The 17,263-nt window shown below is 40.2% G+C and overlaps 1 protein-coding gene across 1 annotated transcript in view; it reads left to right on the top strand.

Annotated features, from left to right (window-relative positions):
* Window positions 1-836: 836 nt before the first annotated feature.
* VSNL1 (visinin like 1) overlaps window positions 837-17,263 on the top strand; it is a 98,030-nt gene continuing 81,603 nt past the window's right edge. The window contains exon 1 of the mRNA XM_043604490.1: window positions 837-1,180. The gene's annotated coding sequence lies outside the window, so the exon portion shown is untranslated. The remainder of the gene's footprint in view (window positions 1,181-17,263) is intronic.

Genomic DNA, 17,263 nt, shown 5'->3' with positions numbered 1-17,263 from the left:
GGAGGCGACCAAACATTTACTGGACACTACTCCTTGCCAAGTCTTCTAGGCTTTGGCAGGACAGTGGGGAGCGGGGGAGGGCTAGCAAACACATGCATCCTTAATGGACACAAAAGGGGCACTATAATATCGTTTGGTCCAAGCCCTTAATCCTCTATTCCAAGGATGGTTTGTTCCCTCCCATCTACCAACCCCTCCCCGAGCATAGTCAATAAATATTTATTAACTGCATACTGAAGGCGCTTGTTAAATGTTTGTTGATGGTTAGCATGATTTGTCCAAGGTCATACAGGGCAAGAAGTCTCGGAACCAGCTCTCTTCAACACACATTTCTCTAACCGCTCTGGATAGGACTGTTCTCCCAGCATAAGACCCTAGGATGCAATGGCCCACGGAAAGTGCCCACCATAACTATTCCTTCACAGGGGCCGGGTAGGTATGGTCACAGCTAGCTCTGGGGACATACTTCCTTTGGAGAAAAGGATTTCTGCAGTTTTCTCTGTCATCTTACAGCCCGACAAAGGGTCGGCCGGGGGTCCCCTGGGAGACTTGGCTGAGAGCCTTGGGAAAAGCAGGCTCCAAGTGTCCCATTTCTGGCCTTCGCCTTCACCACCAGACTCCATAACAGCGGGCGTGGTGAGCACAACTTGCTCTCCCTACCGCCAGTCCAGGTGCAGGCTGCTCCGGTAGCCTGGCTCCCTTTCCCTCTGTACTTTCCTTTTGAGTTTCTGCTAAAATCTGGAGACATGGAATCCATCCGCGGGAACTCCGAGCCCCTCCAACTGAGCATGCGCCAACGCCAGGCTGCTTTTGGTCACCGGCTCCACAGCTCTCTCCACGCTGGGGCTGCGGAGCTGGAGGAAGAGGGAGGAGGGGAGAGGGGAGGGGGTGCCTCGAGAGGCGGCGGCTCGCGCGCCTGCGCAGCCAGCTCCAGGGACCCTAGGTTTTCTATGGGATTCCCAATCTGCAGCAGAGACTTACCCGAGCTTGTTGCGGCGGCGGCTGGGCTTGCGAGGCGCGATCCAAGAGGGATTTAAGCAGCCTACAGCTCCAGAGAAAAAAAGAGCGCGAGAGAACCACACACAGAGACGGCTTAACCGTTTATCTGAATTATACATATATATAAAGAACTGTTGAGTTTTATTATTTTCATTAAGTGACCGTGCGCAGCGCTATAACTGTAAGTGGAAAATGCAATCTTCGTTGCTTTTCTGCATGTGTAGTACAGCCAATTGTCTGAGAGATGCTTTGGCTATTGTCACATACTTTGCATAGAGCGTCCAAATGCCTGATGACAGTTGCTTTGGTTAAGGCTGGCCATCTGAATGTGTTGTTAGTCAAAGAGGGATCTTTGGGGATGATGGGGGTGGGGGAAGGAGGAGTGTTTATATGCGGCGTGTTTGGGGGTTTGTCTGAAGCTAGATTTAAGATAGGTGAAACAGAGGTGCTTTTTTAGTGTAAGTCTATAAATAAGCGGATTTCCTCTCACACACATTTAAGTAGCTGTTTGACCGATTGTGAAGTTTTCCGGTTGCTGATAAAACTATTGAGCGGCTGCAGTCAAGTACCAACCTGCCATCCGTGAGCTTGGTGCACCATTTTTCTCACCGGGGAAGAGCAGTGAAGGTGTTTGCTAAGTGAAACTGAGTGGACGAGATGGTGTGGAAACCGGGGTTGGTTTCCAAGCGGGGTGTTAGTGTTTAGAACCACGGAGCGACGCGCAAAAGAAGCACATTTCTTAGTATTGAGAAATGAGTAGATAATTTTTCGGTTTTGATTCTTCGTCATGATGGTGAATGAGCAAAAAAGGAGAGATGTTCAACCACATAGTCAGCCGTCTGTCTTGAGCAGAGTCTGAGACCCAGAGCCTCTCTGAATGGAAGCTGTCAGACCCAAACTAGTTGCCTGCCTCTGCACCCCGTATTCCCATTCTGGAATGCGGGGTTGAGAAATGTAAGCCCAGATGTGTTACATTCGGTGGTGTTTCTTTAAAGGAGAAAAGGTCGTTTTGTGTTTTGAGTTAAAATGGGTTGTTCCGTGCCCAGGAACTAAAGCAGGGTCTTTGCAAGGTCAAACCCACTGTGGAAACCGGGGGCACTGGTGAATGGCGGTGGAGGGACAGAGGAAACGGTGAGGTTCTGGGCGAGCGCTCAGCACTGCACGGATGGATCGGTGCCCTGTGAGATTCGAGAGTGGGAATCCATTTTTCTAGAGTTGTGCTCCTGCCCATATTTTGGAGACTAAAATGAAATGGAAATGTTAGTGGGTGTAGAAAACACAAGTGGATACTATCTGTGTGTCACATCCCACTTGAAGACAAGAAGAGCGAAGGAGTTGTATTTCTCCATATTAATTTTTGTTTTTAATTTAAAGGAATTTCAGGCTGAGACAAATTAAAAATGAAACTCTTGTGAAAACATATTTGATCCCCACTTCCATCTAAACTGCGTGTGGTGGTGATGGGGAGGTGGTCCTGCATCATTGAATACTTCACCCATAAGTGCACTCTCATTAAGCTTGGGTGTTTAATAACTCCAGAAAATGCTGCACTGAAGCAGTTGGCAGAATGGCATGAGGCAGGCAGACAAGCGAAGAGCATGGCCAGTGAGCTGGATGGATTTCCATGGAAGAAGCAGATTCAGTTTCTGTAATGAAATAAATTTTCCTTCAAATAAGGCAGATCATTATAGGGCTCATTGGCCCTTTAGTCAGTCCAACTATTTTGAGCCCCTCAAAGAAATTTGCAATTTCTTTAGATGGATAAAATTTGAAATAAAAAATTCGAGAATATTCTCTCCGTGGAAACCCGAAGTGTAAATCACTGTTCCTCTCTTCCTTACCTCAGGGCAGAAGGATCAATCATTTGTCATAACTGAACCATACTCCTCGTCCTCACTAAGAGTTGGAATGTGCTTCATGAATCGTGCAGTTTTTACACTGCATTGATAAATGGGTAGTGCAGGAAGAATGGGGGATCTGGTACGAAATCTTAGAGGTGTTTAGTATCAGATACCCTGGCTCATGGGCTGACAGTCATAGAGACGTACCAGACAGAGACCTTCTAAAGTATCTAGTTCAAACCCCGTGTTTTACGTAAAGATGAGGCCATTGAGGCCCAGAAGCTAGGGAGCTAGGGAAATGTCAGTTAACTTCTAGTCTATGAAATAAACAACTACAGAGTAATGTTGAGTGGAAATGTTCCCTTCTCTCTATACTTTTAGCATCTTCAGTGACATCGCTAAAGTCTTTAGATAAATAATTGTCTGGTCCCCAGCACATCTTCAAGAGAGTCCCAAGCTTCCTTTTCACACTATTATCATTTCTCCTTTCTTGCAAGGTCTCTTTCTATCTCTTTTCTATTGCCCCTCACCTACCATCTACCCACCTTATTCACTGTGTAACCTGCCCTTCCTGGCTGCCTCTGCATCTCAGTTAGTTTCTTTGGAATCCTTGGATTTTTTTTTTTTTTTTGAGAGAACTGGCACATCACTCAAAGCTCCTGTCCAAGGACTGCCCAGACCCATCTCTGTCTCCTCCATGCTCTAATCCTTCAGGGACTCCAGGCTTCAGAGACACTGCAGGTGCCGTCCTCACTCTTCTGCCTGTCTTACATCTTCCAAAACTGCTGCAGCTGCAGGGTCTGGGTCCTCGCGGAGTGAGGCGACTGCAGTGTAAACACACAATGGGCCCTGCCAGCTCTCCCCTGGCTCCTAGAAGGCAGAACCCAAATCCAAGATGCCTAACTGTCCCCAGCCTTCTTGGAAATCCTCCAGATGCAGCCACCTGCAGAGAAGGGGAGGGGCGGGGGCGGGGGGCGGAAGACTGAAGGAAGAGTGCTTGAGCGGCTCAACCTGAAGTGGGCGCTAGAGAGGACGGCAGTGCCGCCTGCAAAGCCTTTAGTGCTTGGCAAGCCCTTGCACAGCCTCCTTCTGGGTCTTGCAGCACTGGGACTGCAAAGCAGGCAATGATACCTGCCTACCTGGGCCTTCTTCTCTTTCCTCCTTTTTATATTATCTTTTCCTCTCGCTTGATTTTTCTATTGCTCCCTCGTTTTCTCTCCTGAATGCCCAGATAATACAGCTCTGGGCCATTTAAAGATAATCCAGGCCCTCCTGTTCCTTTTTGAAGAAATATACATCTCCCAGGCCCTCAGAAACATAACCAAGGCCACCACAGATGCACCCTTTGGGAAAGTGCCAGGAATTCTTACCTGAAAAAAAGCTGAGGCATTAGGGAAGGCTTGAGGAAGACAGTCTGTTTCTTTCTCCTTTGAAAGATAAGTTAAATACTCTTGGAAGTTTTTGATGAAGCATGGAGGTGTCTGAACACAGTCACCAATTAACATTTACTTTAACCCCTCCCCTCATGGTAACCCTTTGTTGAATTGGGATGAACTCTGTCTTGGATAGAGTCTGTCCCTAACAAATACTCTTGGGTCAGATGTCACCTGGTCTTACTATGCCACTCTGAAAATAGTCGTGCCCAGGCTATTCTGAACACCAGGTAGCCTATGCAGAGACGTGCAGCTGCCAAGCTGCTTCAATTTGCTGCGCTGTGAATCTCGTTCTGCAATAGGATAACTGGATTAGAAATGTTGTCCTGGGCAAGCTATAGGTTTTCCGTTGGGGTTGCATACAGGTATGGATTACAAACATTGCTGAGGACCTCCTTGGGGAGTTTCATAAAATGACAGTATAATGTCAATAGCAAACAAATGTTATCCTACTTCACAAGAGCAATACCTTTTAATGTCCTTCTAAAGATCTTTTTCTTTGTACTGAGTGATATCTATGCTCCTTAGATTAGTAATTATTTAGAAAGATTGGAAGACGCTTCTCAAAGAAGGATCCCATTCAGTTTAGTCTAAGGTTGAAACTGACAATGTCCATCTCAGTTACATTTAGTAGATATAAATGCATTAATTTTCCTGAAGTATCCAATGGTACACAAATTAATACATGATTGATATTTCTACTCTCCCAACGGTTAATTCACATAATTAATACAGTGTAGGAACTGGATGGGATCCATATAAATTACTTAATCCATCCCTCCAATACATAAAAAACATAGGGTATCAAGGAACATTTTCATTTTAAAGAGAGAACTACAATATGAAAGCATAGTCTACAAGGGTGTATATTTTAATGATCTTTTTAATATTTCCACAATATTTGTACAATGTCTTTTATAGTACTTTATAATATATGTCAATTATATATCTGTTCCAAGAATCAGTTGTAAGCACCTTATTAATTAATTACATCAAGAAATTAAATTGTTTTGACTAAAAACATTGCACAATTAACATTGCTTTCAATATTCTTATGTTACTGAAAGGAAAAGCTGGACTGAATATTATTTTATAATTTATTTTCACTAAAGATATAAAAGCACTATAACAATACCTTCAAGAGTTCATTTTAATCCACGCATAATTTTTATCTCTTAAGAAGTAAAAATTTAAATTATTTGTACCTATCTACAAGAACTGGTATTAATAAGTCAAAGAGGGAATTTAAACTCAGACTATGGTAGCTATGTGTACTACTTAGATCATGGGTCCCTTGAGCTATGGAATTATTTTAACATGTTCACACGGTGAAGGGACCACAATAGTGCATTTCTCATTTACATTTTGTTTCTAATGGTAACATGCGCTCTCTTAAGTGAGTCAAAATAGTTTGAGTTGCTCCCAGCCTGGTTCATTGAGAACTTCATAAATGGGGAACTTGGGGGTGCTTTAGAAACTATTTAATGAATGAAACAGAAATGGAATAGCAAGTTACTCAAGAATCCTCACAGAGGTTTGACACTTTAATAATAAGGTGCCTGTGAATACATTAAAGAGATGTTCTATACCCTTATCAGCGAACTTAAAGCATGCGAGTTGGGTAATTTGTCATGATTCCTATGCTTTCTCTGGATTTCTCTACCGCCTTCCTTCACTCTACTTCAAACGCAGATGAACTGCTGTGTAACCACCAACTGTTTTTTTTTAAGACAATTCATTGCTTTTATAACAATTTGTTGGATTATTTTCAGGTGAACAATCTATTTCCTCTTGTTCTAAATTACAATTCAGACTTGGAGGACTCTCATTGATCAACTGGCCTTCAAGCTCAATATATCTGATAAAATAATTGCTGAACTTTTTATAGAAAATAAGGCTCTCATTTTATGAAGTATCACTCATAACAGGCAAAGTGTTAACATAGCAGTTACATTTACTTGCTATTATTACAGATCTATAGAATGAATTCTTATTTTCTTTATTCTTGTTCATATAGGGACTTTTCTGACAACAGAAATCTGTCACTTTAAATATTTTTTATCTCCTTTGTTTGGATTTTGTTTATTATCTCTTAGGCTCTGAATTTTTTTTTAATCTTTATTTTTAAATTTTTTTTCAACGTTTATTTATTTTTGGGACAGAGAGAGACAGAGCATGAACGGGGGAGGGGCAGAGAGAGAGGGAGACACAGAATCGGAAACAGGCTCCAGGCTCCGAGCCATCAGCCCAGAGCCTGACGCAGGGCTCGAACTCACGGACCGCGGGATCGTGACCTGGCTGAAGTCGGATGCTTAACCGACTGCGCCACCCAGGCGCCCCTAATCTTTATTTTTAAGACAGAGAAGTGCAAGCAGGGGAGGGGCAGAGAGACAGGGAGACACAGAATCCGAAGCAGGCTCCAGGCTCTGGGCTGTCAGCACAGAGCCTGACACGGGGCTCAAACTCATGAAAGCAAGTTCATGACCTGAGCCAAAGTCAGATGCCCAACTGACTGAGCCACCCAGGCGCCCCAGGCTCTGAACTTTTGAGGAGCTGAATGTAAATAGATTTTTGCAAATCACTAACATGTTAAATGGGCTGTGGAGGCTGGGTGGATTTTTTTTTAACTCAAAAAACTAGACCCTAATATTTCTGTTGTTTCATATTTTATTGTAATTGAAAATTTCTTAAAATATTAGGCTCTTGTGCTACAGAAGTCTCTGGTGTTTTATATTTTGTATTGGTTTTATTAATTTGTGGTTAGTGTGTTTATTTCTGATTTCTTGAGACCCAATCTTTTTTTTTAAGTTTTTTTATTTATTTTGAGAGAGAGCAAGCGGGGAAGGGCAGAGAGAGAGGGGGGGGAGAGAGAGAGAGAGAGAGAGAGAGAGAATCCCAAGCAGGCTCCACATGGTCAGTGCTGAGCCTCACATGGAGCTCAAACCCACGAACCATGAGGTCATGACCTGAGCCAAAGTTGGATGCTCAACCGACTGCGCCACCTAGGCACCCTGAAACTGAATCTTAAATTGTGAGTGAAATGTCTCATTGGAGGCTCATTAGGCATTATCAGTGAAGTTGATATGCTTATGAATATATTTTATTTTAATGCATCAAATAGTGCTGTGCAAGTCAGACTTTCAATTAACAACTTCCATTTGTTAGAATTCTTTGGCAAGTGGTGTTATGAGTTTATGAAAGACAAAACCATCCACTTAATCTTTATTCCTCTTTCATTTGTGAATAGGAAAATTCCTCAGCCCTCACCAAGGTTTTAACTGACTCAAAAGAAATTATGATAGGAAATATAAATAAGAGTTTTCAAGCTGGACACACTTAGGCATAAAAATCTCCCAGTTCCACTAGCTTATTAGTTCAAAGACCTTGAATAAGTGGTTCAAGCTCTCAGCCTCAGTTTCCACTTAAAATGGTAATCACAGGATTTTTGAACAGAAAATGAAAGACTACGTATGTAAAGATAAAATATAATGCTTCATTATTAAAAATGCGGGGCACCTGGGTGGCTCAGTCGGTTAAGCATCCAATACTGGGCTCAACTTATGATCTCACGGTTTGTGAGTTTGAGTCCCCCATTGGGCTCTCTGCTGTCAGCACAGAGCCCGCTTCAGATCCTCTGTTCCCCCTCTCTTTCTGCCCATCCCCTGCTCACGTGTATGCTCTCTCTCTCTTTCTCTCTCTCTCAAAAATAAAAATAAACACTAAAAAAAGAAAATGCAATAAATGACAGTTATTATTGTCAATTATTGTCATTACCATTATCTCCATCAGAAATCAATATCCTGAAACACGTTAGTCTCTGAGTTGTAGTAGAAGCAACATTCGTAGTAGAATGTCTGAGCGAGGAAGTGAGCTCTTAAAAGCAATGAACACTAAACAGTGCTTAGCCTATCTTGTAAAACAAGTATCCATGGAGTATATGTGTCAAGTACTGTGTAGTCACTGTGGAATCAACATTAAATAAGATACAGTCCCAGCCTTCAAGGAATTAATGCCTAATGAGGAAGACAGATAAATGCAATTTACTAAGTCGGTAAAATAGAAAGTGGCATGGATGCACAGAAAAGAGAATTTCTAGAAGAAATGCCTACACTGAGACCTCAACCTTCCCATTTTTCTTATTCTTTCTTTCAGTGCGTCTCCTTTCCATTATACCTCTCCTCTACTGTCATCCCCCTGCCATGTAATAGCAGCATATAATTGGGCCCAACAGAGTATGGAACTGGTAGCACATTTTTACATTTGTTTCCTTATTGAATACATTTCATAATTGTTTTTCAAGGCATAGTAGTCTCCCTTTATCTGTAGTTTCACTTTCCTTAGTTTCAGTTACCCCCAGTCAACCCAGGTGCAGAAACTTTTGATCCTCTTGAACACTCATCAGAAGGTCAGCAGTAACCTAATGTTAAGTCACATACATGCCTGTGTCACTCACCCCACCTCATGTCATCACATAGGCATTGTGTCATCTCATATCATCACAGGAAGAAGAAGTATGAGTACAGGACAAGAAGATATTTTGAGAGAGAGAGAGGGAGACCACATTCACATAACTTTCATGACAGTATATTGTTACTATATTATTAGTTATTGTTGTTAATCTTTTACTATGCTTAACTGATAAACTTTATCATAGGTATTTATGTATCATAGGTATTTTTCCTATAGGAAAAACCATAATATATATAGGGTTCAGTACTATCTGCAGTTTTGTGTATGTGTGGGAGGACTCTTATGTGATCTGTTCTTTTATTCTTTTCTCCTAGGGCTTTTATGATAAGAAAAGCAATCCTTCTTACCTACTGAGCTGAAAACTTGTTTCCAGCCTGTCTGTGCCTGTGTGGGTGTGCACACAGGCATGCACATGCACACACTTGCATGCGCACACACACACACGATTTCAAAAATGGTATTATTGTCTTTAGTTCTCTTTTTAAAATGTTTCTTCATTTATTTTGAGAGACAGCGAGCAAGCTCACGTTCATGCGAGCCAGGGAGGGGCAGAGAGAGAGAGAGGGAGAGAATCCAAAGCAGGCTCCAAGTTCAGCGCAGAGAAGTGGGGCTCGGTCTCATCACCGTGAGATCATGACCTGTGCTGAAATCAAGAGTCGGACACTTAACCGACTGAGCAACCCAGGCGCCCCTGTCTTTAGTTCTTCTAAGAGCCATTTTTCATCTCAGCTTTTTCTCAATTCTCCCCATATTTCCTGCTTCATTTTCTAGGAAAATTCAAGTATATTTCTAATCTGTGGTTAAAAAGGAGAAACCTGGGGCGCCTGGGTGGCGCAGTCGGTTAAGCGTCCGACTTCAGCCAGGTCACGATCTCGCGGTCCGTGAGTTCGAGCCCCGCGTCAGGCTCTGCGCTGACGGCTCGGAGCCTGGAGCCTGTTTCCGATTCTGTGTCTCCCTCTCTCTCTGCCCCTCCCCCGTTCATGCTCTGTCTCTCTCTGTCCCAAAAATAAATAATAAAAATGTGGGAAAAAAAAATTTAAAAAAAAAAAAAAAGGAGAAACCTTTTCTCCTTTTGAAATCTGTAAAAGTCACACATCGTTCTGAGGGTCTGTTGTATAGTAGGGGAGTCTTAGATCATTCCTAGAATTGGTCAAGACTTTTGGTCTTAATTAATTTGGGGGGCCCATTTTCTCACTTGTGAAATTGGATTAATATATTTACTTTATAGGGATGTCAAAGACCATATATATGTGTATGTACAGATATGCATATGTACAGGTGTATACACACATACCACCTAAAAGAGCTTAGCATAGTGTAAATAATCCTCCCTCTGCGGACTTCCACCTGCCCTCTTGCCATTCTCCTCAGTCTGCATCCCTCTGTTTCTCCTAGTCTCCTGTTCTAAGTGTTCTGCTCTAAGCATGTTTGTTCTAACTCAGTCAACGTCCTAGCATAGACCTGTGTTCTGCATCCATTTGGGAAAGCTCTTCCATTTATTCAAGACGTGCCTCCTGCTAAAGTTCCCAAAGCTTCCAATGACCAACATTCAATTGATGAACAGTCTTTCCCACACCAATGACCTAAGGTGTGCTTCATAAATAATGTCAGAGAGCATCTGCCAATGTTTACTTGTCTTCTGCCCTCTATCCTCTCTTTCCTTCATCTTTTCCTCCAAGGTGCTTAGAGTGCTTGTGACACATCCCCATGACACCCTGACGTCATTTCTTTGGTCAGGCCTAGTACTATCACTTAGTCCATCTGTTGTCCATCAAATAAATATCCATCAAGTAACACCCAGTAAATGGCAGAAAGGGAAGCCTTGATGGTACACACAATTAATGTTGTAGAACATGTTTGAATCAGGAGTAGCCTATCAGAGCCTTTGTTTGTTGAGTGTTTGTAGAAGTGCACACCAGTGCACATTGACAAAGAGCAGAGAACAGGTCTCAAAGCAGGAGTGAGGGAGCAATGCCTATACATGCATACATGATATGTATACAGTAAGTTTAATGTACCATCATAGATCATTTTATATTTTTAAGCGAAATATTTCAGAGCAAATAGCTTTATACCAAATCAGTACTTATGAGATGGTATTAAAAGAAAGGCCTATTGAAAGTTCCCTCCTTGTAGATGAAGTGGCAGAGTTAAAAGGGAGGGTGGTTTAAATTTGGTAGTAAGGACATTTTAAACTTTCTTTCTTTCTTTTTTAAGATGCTCCTCTTATTCTTTTTTTTTTTAATTTTTTAACGTCTGTTTGTTTTTGAGAGACAGAGAGAGACAGAGCATGAGTGGGGGAGGGGCAGAGAGAGAGGGAGACACAAGATCTGAAGCAGGCTCCAGGCTCTGAGCTGTCAGCACAGAGCCTGACGCAGGGCTCAAACCCACAGACTGCAAGATCATGACCTGAGCCGAAGTCGGATGCTTAACGGACTGAGCCAACCAGATGCCCCTCCTATTCTTTTTTTTTTTCATTTACTTATTTATTTTGAGGGGAGGGGCAAAGAGAGAGGGAGAGAGAGAATCCCAAGCAGGCTCCACACTGTCAGTGCAGAACCTAACTCAGAGCCTGAACTCACAAACCATGAGATCATGACTTGAGCAGAAATCAAGAGTCAGACGCTTAACTGATAGCCACCCAGGAGTCCCAAACTTTGTTTACTTAAAGAAATATTTCCAAGACACTGATAGTTACTTCCCCACAAAGAGTTTTGTGAAAACTTTTTTTTGAGGGAGTTCATGCTTCCTGCATCCCACTCTTAGATATTCTTAATGCATGTGTGTATTGATGTAAGTCTGAGAGTTCCTCTTGTAGAGATCCCAGAGTCTGTTTAACTTTGCTGGACCTTATGTTTCCAATGTTTACTCAGGGAACTCGTGTTAAATTACACTTATCACCATCTCCTTGCCTTCTGAAGAACCCAGTTGGAAAAGCTGCTTTAGCAGGACACAAATGGAAGTACATAATGGAAAGACCATAAAAGTAGGTGGCATTAGCTGTGTTTTAGGCATCACAGCTGTGCTGTAGTCATCATCAATGCAAAGTCCTGGAAAAATCAATTAAATTTTTCTGAGTTTTCATTTCTTCATGTGAAAATAAATATGGGTCTCAATTTCGTAGGGTATAACATACAAGTTGTGAATAACATAGTCTACACTTTATGATGTTCACATCATGTTTATGATGTCACAGTTTACCCAACAAGGAAGGGGGAAGAAAAGGAGATACTTCTTGAAGTGTGCAGTGTTTGTAAACGTGCTTGGCATATCCCATGCCTCTACACAAAGGGCTCTGCCAGGTTCTTTGCTTTACTTGCATATTACTCATCCATGTTCACAGCAATCCAATGAGATAGATTATCTCTACTTTAGATGAATAAATTGGTACAGGGATTGAGTAATTTGCCTAAAGCCATGTGGTTTGTAAGTGATAACTCTAAGATCCAGAACAGATCTGTGCCCTTTCTGACTACTCACCTGTCGTTTTTATGTTCATTACATTGTTTCTATATGAGGTACTATCTCTCTGACTCATCAATGTATTCATTCTTTCAAAAAATACCTATTGAATATCTGTCACTTGCCTAGCAGTAGACATGCAGGGTGAACTAAAATAACCATAATCCTTGCCCTCATAGAGATCAGAGTCTAGTTAGAGAAACATAAATTAAATAATCACAAAATAGCTTAACATTACAAATAAGATTAAGTACACTGGAAGAAAAATACATGATGCTATAAGAAAATGTGACAGAAAGACTTATTTTGAGGTGTTTCAAATAATAGATTCCAGGGAAATCCAGTGAGAATCACCAAGTCTTTTACAAAGAACATTGTCCAAAGGGTCAAAAAATCTTCACATTCTAGCATGGGTTTTGCTTCTAGCTTTTCATCTTGGTTAAATCACTTTCTCTTGATGGGCATTAGTCTCATTGTACGTAGAATTAGTAGGATTAGCTAGTATGTCTCTACTAACAGCCTTCCAGCTCTATCTACTATTACTGAAAATCTCATACATTTTCTTATCATAATTTTAAAGTCATGTAAGTGTTATACAGCAAAAATCTAGCATTGAGCCATTTTCTCAGGAATAGATACAGATTTGTCTCCATATATTTATACCTCGCCTTGTCTCAGAAAGGATTAAATACTTCTATTGATCTTTATTTGTGCAAAAGCAATATGATAAGAAAATGAAATAAGCTGTTTATTCAATATTGGAAAAGAGATTAAATTACTATTTTTTGCTGGCTGTATATAGAGAAAGTTGGAAGATTCAAGTAAAAATAAAAAATAACAAATGTTTGATAAGGAGTTTAGACATGAGATAAATTATAAAAACAAATAACTTCTTTCATTTTAGTCTACCAAAAAAGTATTCAGAAATGAAAAGTGGAAAAAATATTCTATATACAATAGCAACCAAGATGATAAAATGTTTAAGATTAAAAGTTTTAAGAGAAGCAAAGTGCATTGGGGAGCACAACTATAAAATCTTATTGAAGAACAGAAAATATGATAACAACAAATGAAAAGACAATATGAACACATCATATAAGGTAATGTATAGACATGATATGTTTGTAATATATAATAATTATAATGCCACAGGATTTTTTATTGTAGGCATCATTTAAGTTTTTTTAACTTGGTTTTAAAGTTTATCTGAACACTGCATCCTCAAATATCATGTCAAATTTGAATATCATGTCAAATTTGAATATCATGTAAAAAGAATAGAGTAGTCTTGCATTACCGGATGTTAGAACATATAAACACTGTAATCAAATTAAGATGGTGTAGGCATATGAGTAGACAAATAGACCAGAGAACAAAACAGAGAATCAGAGATAGCTCATTTTCTTTGGGATTTTATGAAATACCACTAAGGGTGCCATTTTAATTTAGTGGGAAGGGTGCAATTTATGTAATAAATCGCACCAGAACACCTGATTGTCTACTTAGAAATATCTACTTAGATAGAAATATCCATCTCACACTATATAAGTGTATTCCAGATATAGTAAAGACTTCATTTTTTTTTTAAGGCTTAGCAGAAAGTCCAGGAGATGTATTTGTAACCTAGATGTAGTGGGAAATAAGCAATCCAAAAACTCTAAAAGGGTAGGCATATTTGATTACATAAAAGATACTATGTTAAAAGATGTTATTAACATGGAAGTGTTCAATACTTTTTAGTGAACTTTAGAAGATAAGTTTCTGTATCCTCTGGACCATAATGCCTGGTTCATAGCTGAGATTCAGATGAAAGCATGCAAGTAGAATGGGATACGGGTCATGACAAGAAGGATAGATTTTGTTCTAAGAATTTTGGGTGTGAAAGAGCAAATTAGTTTTCAATGGATTTCTTAGGTTGTCTCTTTGGGGCTCACAAGTTTCTTCTATGAGAATATGACAGTTAATCCAGCTCAACAAACAGTAACTGACTAATCCAGTTTAACAGACATTGAGTGCTTACTATGTACCAAACCCTGTACTGAAAAAATTTGGAAGCAAAGAAAGATAGACTCTCTCATGGAGCTTATGGTATGGAAAGGCATGACAAATGGGTGATTAAAAACTGATTAGTCTGAAAAAAAGGGGGAAGATTATGCTCCTGTGGGTATGCATAACAAAGAGACTTAGTCTAAGGAATCCTGGACTGACTCAGAGTGAGATTTATCCTGGATACCTAAGTAGGGGTGGAAGTTTGCCAGTTCAGGAAAGGTATAGAAGGAGTGCTCCCCACACAGGTAATAGCATGTGCAAAGAGCTGGATTTGATAGTGAACCTGGTAAGAAACTGGAGTGAGGCTGCAAAATTAGCAGCAAACGGCCAGGTTCCAGGTTGTGATGAATCTTATAAGGAATGTTAAGGGATTTTTTAAAAAGCCTTTTTTTTTTTTTTTTTTTTTTTTTTTTTTTTACTGCATCATGAGACCAGTAAGAATCTATTAAAGATTTTAAAAAGGAAGTGACTTGATCAGACTTAAATTTTCAAATGATCCTTCTGGAGAATGAATCAGGGAGACCAGTTTGGAGGCAGTTGTATTTGTCCAGGTGAGAGGTGATATTGGCTTGGTCTAAAGTGGTACAGCACAGCTTCAGAGACCTGAACAAATTTGGCAGATGTTTAGGAGGTAGATCATATAGGAATATGACTATTTGTGAGGAGAGGGAGAAGAAAGTCAGCTACTGTGTTAGTGAGCAACTGTGTAGAGAACTGTATAATTCTTCAGATGGAAAACATATGCCAAGTGTCTGTTCTTTTTTGTCTCTTAAGAATGCAGCTCAGGGGCACCTGGATGGCTCAGTCTGTTAAACGTCCAACTTCAGCTCAGGTCATGATCTCGTGGTTCATGATTTCGAGCCGTGTCGGGCTCCGTGCTGACAGCTCAGAGCCTGGAGCCTCCTTGGGATTCTGTGTCTCCCTCTCTGTCTGTCCCTCCCCCGCTCACACTCTCTCTCAAAAATGAATAAACATTAAAAAAATTAAAAAAAAAAATAATGCAGCCCAAAAGTTAATCAAGAAAATGACACTCCCTTTACATTGTTCTAAATAGGTACACTCTTCAGAATAAAACATGGGACTCACCCCAAACACCCTCACCAGCCAGCAGGGTCTGCAGTACTCCCAGCCTGTGGAATTGCTATTGGAGTCTGTTGAGGTTTAATTCAAGCCTTTTGAGGCTTCTTCTAGTCTACGCTTTGTATCAGGTGTTCCCCATCTTTTTTACCACTACTTGATACTCCTGGGACTTCTCTGTAATGCCAAGTTTTTCAGACTCCCAAGGCTAGTAATTGTAATTTCATTATTAGTTGATTTGAAAGAACACATTGGGACAGATAGCTACTATGAATTCAATAATGTTTAAAATTCACCTTTAAAATTTACATTATTGATAGCAATAGCATTGACGCACATTTGAAAAATAATACAATGATATGTGAAAGATACACTATTCCATTGCTAAGGCTAACATTCATATGTATTCACAGACCCTTTTAAATAATTGAATGCATTCTTCCACTTTCAGACTTCATTCTAGCAATCCACAAACCAAATTTTATCTTTAAGTTGATCATAAACTTTTTAAATTTTCATTAAGAAGCAAAGCTAATGCTAATATGGTCTCTTTAACAATTGCACATTCTTTAGAAATCAAAGAGTAAATTTTTGTTCCCTAATGATGGCATTTAGACAGGACATTGAGATTATATAAATAGGTATTCTGTCTGTTTTGGCATAAATTGGGCCCTAGATTTAGAATCCAGAGTCTGTCCCCATTGACGGCATATATTGCCTTAAGGGAATTTTATCTTCCTCTGAATAGTATTATACAAAAAAGAATTATTTTAAGGAGAAACATCAGAACTGGACCTACAGAGCTGTTAGGAACCAGCACAACTAGGTATTTGCCACTGCCTCCTTTTCTTGATCTCTGGGATCCGAGATGTTCCTCTCTCTATACATAACATCTCAGTTCCTCTCTCTGCAGGTTAGCTCTACACCCACTATTGATGAAGGATTGATACCAAATCTCTTCCATTCCAAATCTCTGAAAGAGCAAGTCTGATTACTTTTATCTCTGTTTGCAAGCCCTTCCCACCATCCAACTTCATCAACTGGTCTGTGCTGTGCCACTTTTGGGTCAGTGACACATCTTTGTTTGGATTTTTAGATCATTCCTGCCTAAAAATGCCTGAACTATACTTTTCTAAATATGAAGTATGGATAAGGCCACTGCAGCTAAAAGAAGAGATGAGACATATTAATAACTGATATGTCCAGTATGTTGGGCAAGGAATAACCAGGAAGGAGAGATGAAGGGAGAAGGGAACTATTTCATGACAAAAATAATTCAGGCACCTCACATAGCAAAACTGGAGAATATTACAGTAGAGAGATATAAAAATCATCATCTTAATATTCAAAGTTAATATCGATTATTTGGCGTATTTCTTTCTGGCCTCTTTTTTATATGCCTCTTTCTTTTTACTTAGTTGTGATGTTGATATAGATAAACTTTACCCTCTTCTAAATATTCCTTTTTAAAACCAATTCCTTGAATTATATCCAGTGTTTTTCCAGTCATGCTCTTCTCCGTTTTTTGTTTTTGTTTGTTTGTTTGTTTGTTTGTTTTTTTTATCTAGTCTTCTTCCTTGTTCAGAGAGGATTGCAGTTAGGTTTCTAATACACTAACATTTTTTTAAAAATTTTAACTTTAATTGCCTGTTTATTTTTGAGAGACAGCACGAGCGAATGGGAGAGGGGCAGAGAGAGAGGGAGACACAGAATCCCAAGCAGGCTCCAGGCTCTAAGCTGTCAGCACAGAATCTGATGCGGGGATAGAATCTGTGAACCATGAGATCATGACCTGAGCAGAAGTTGGACGCTTAAGCGACTGAACCACCCAGGCACCCCTAATACAGTAACATTTTAAAAAATGAATTAGAAATGAGAGGTTTCAAAAAAGGAAAATGAAGATTGTCTTCTGATTTGTTCTATCCCACACTT

This window comes from Prionailurus bengalensis, chromosome A3, assembly GCF_016509475.1.
Source record: "Prionailurus bengalensis isolate Pbe53 chromosome A3, Fcat_Pben_1.1_paternal_pri, whole genome shotgun sequence".
NCBI classification, from domain to species: Eukaryota; Metazoa; Chordata; class Mammalia; order Carnivora; family Felidae; genus Prionailurus; species Prionailurus bengalensis.
The sequence above is the reverse complement of the archived record's forward strand: the minus strand, read 5'-3'. Positions and strand labels throughout refer to the sequence as shown.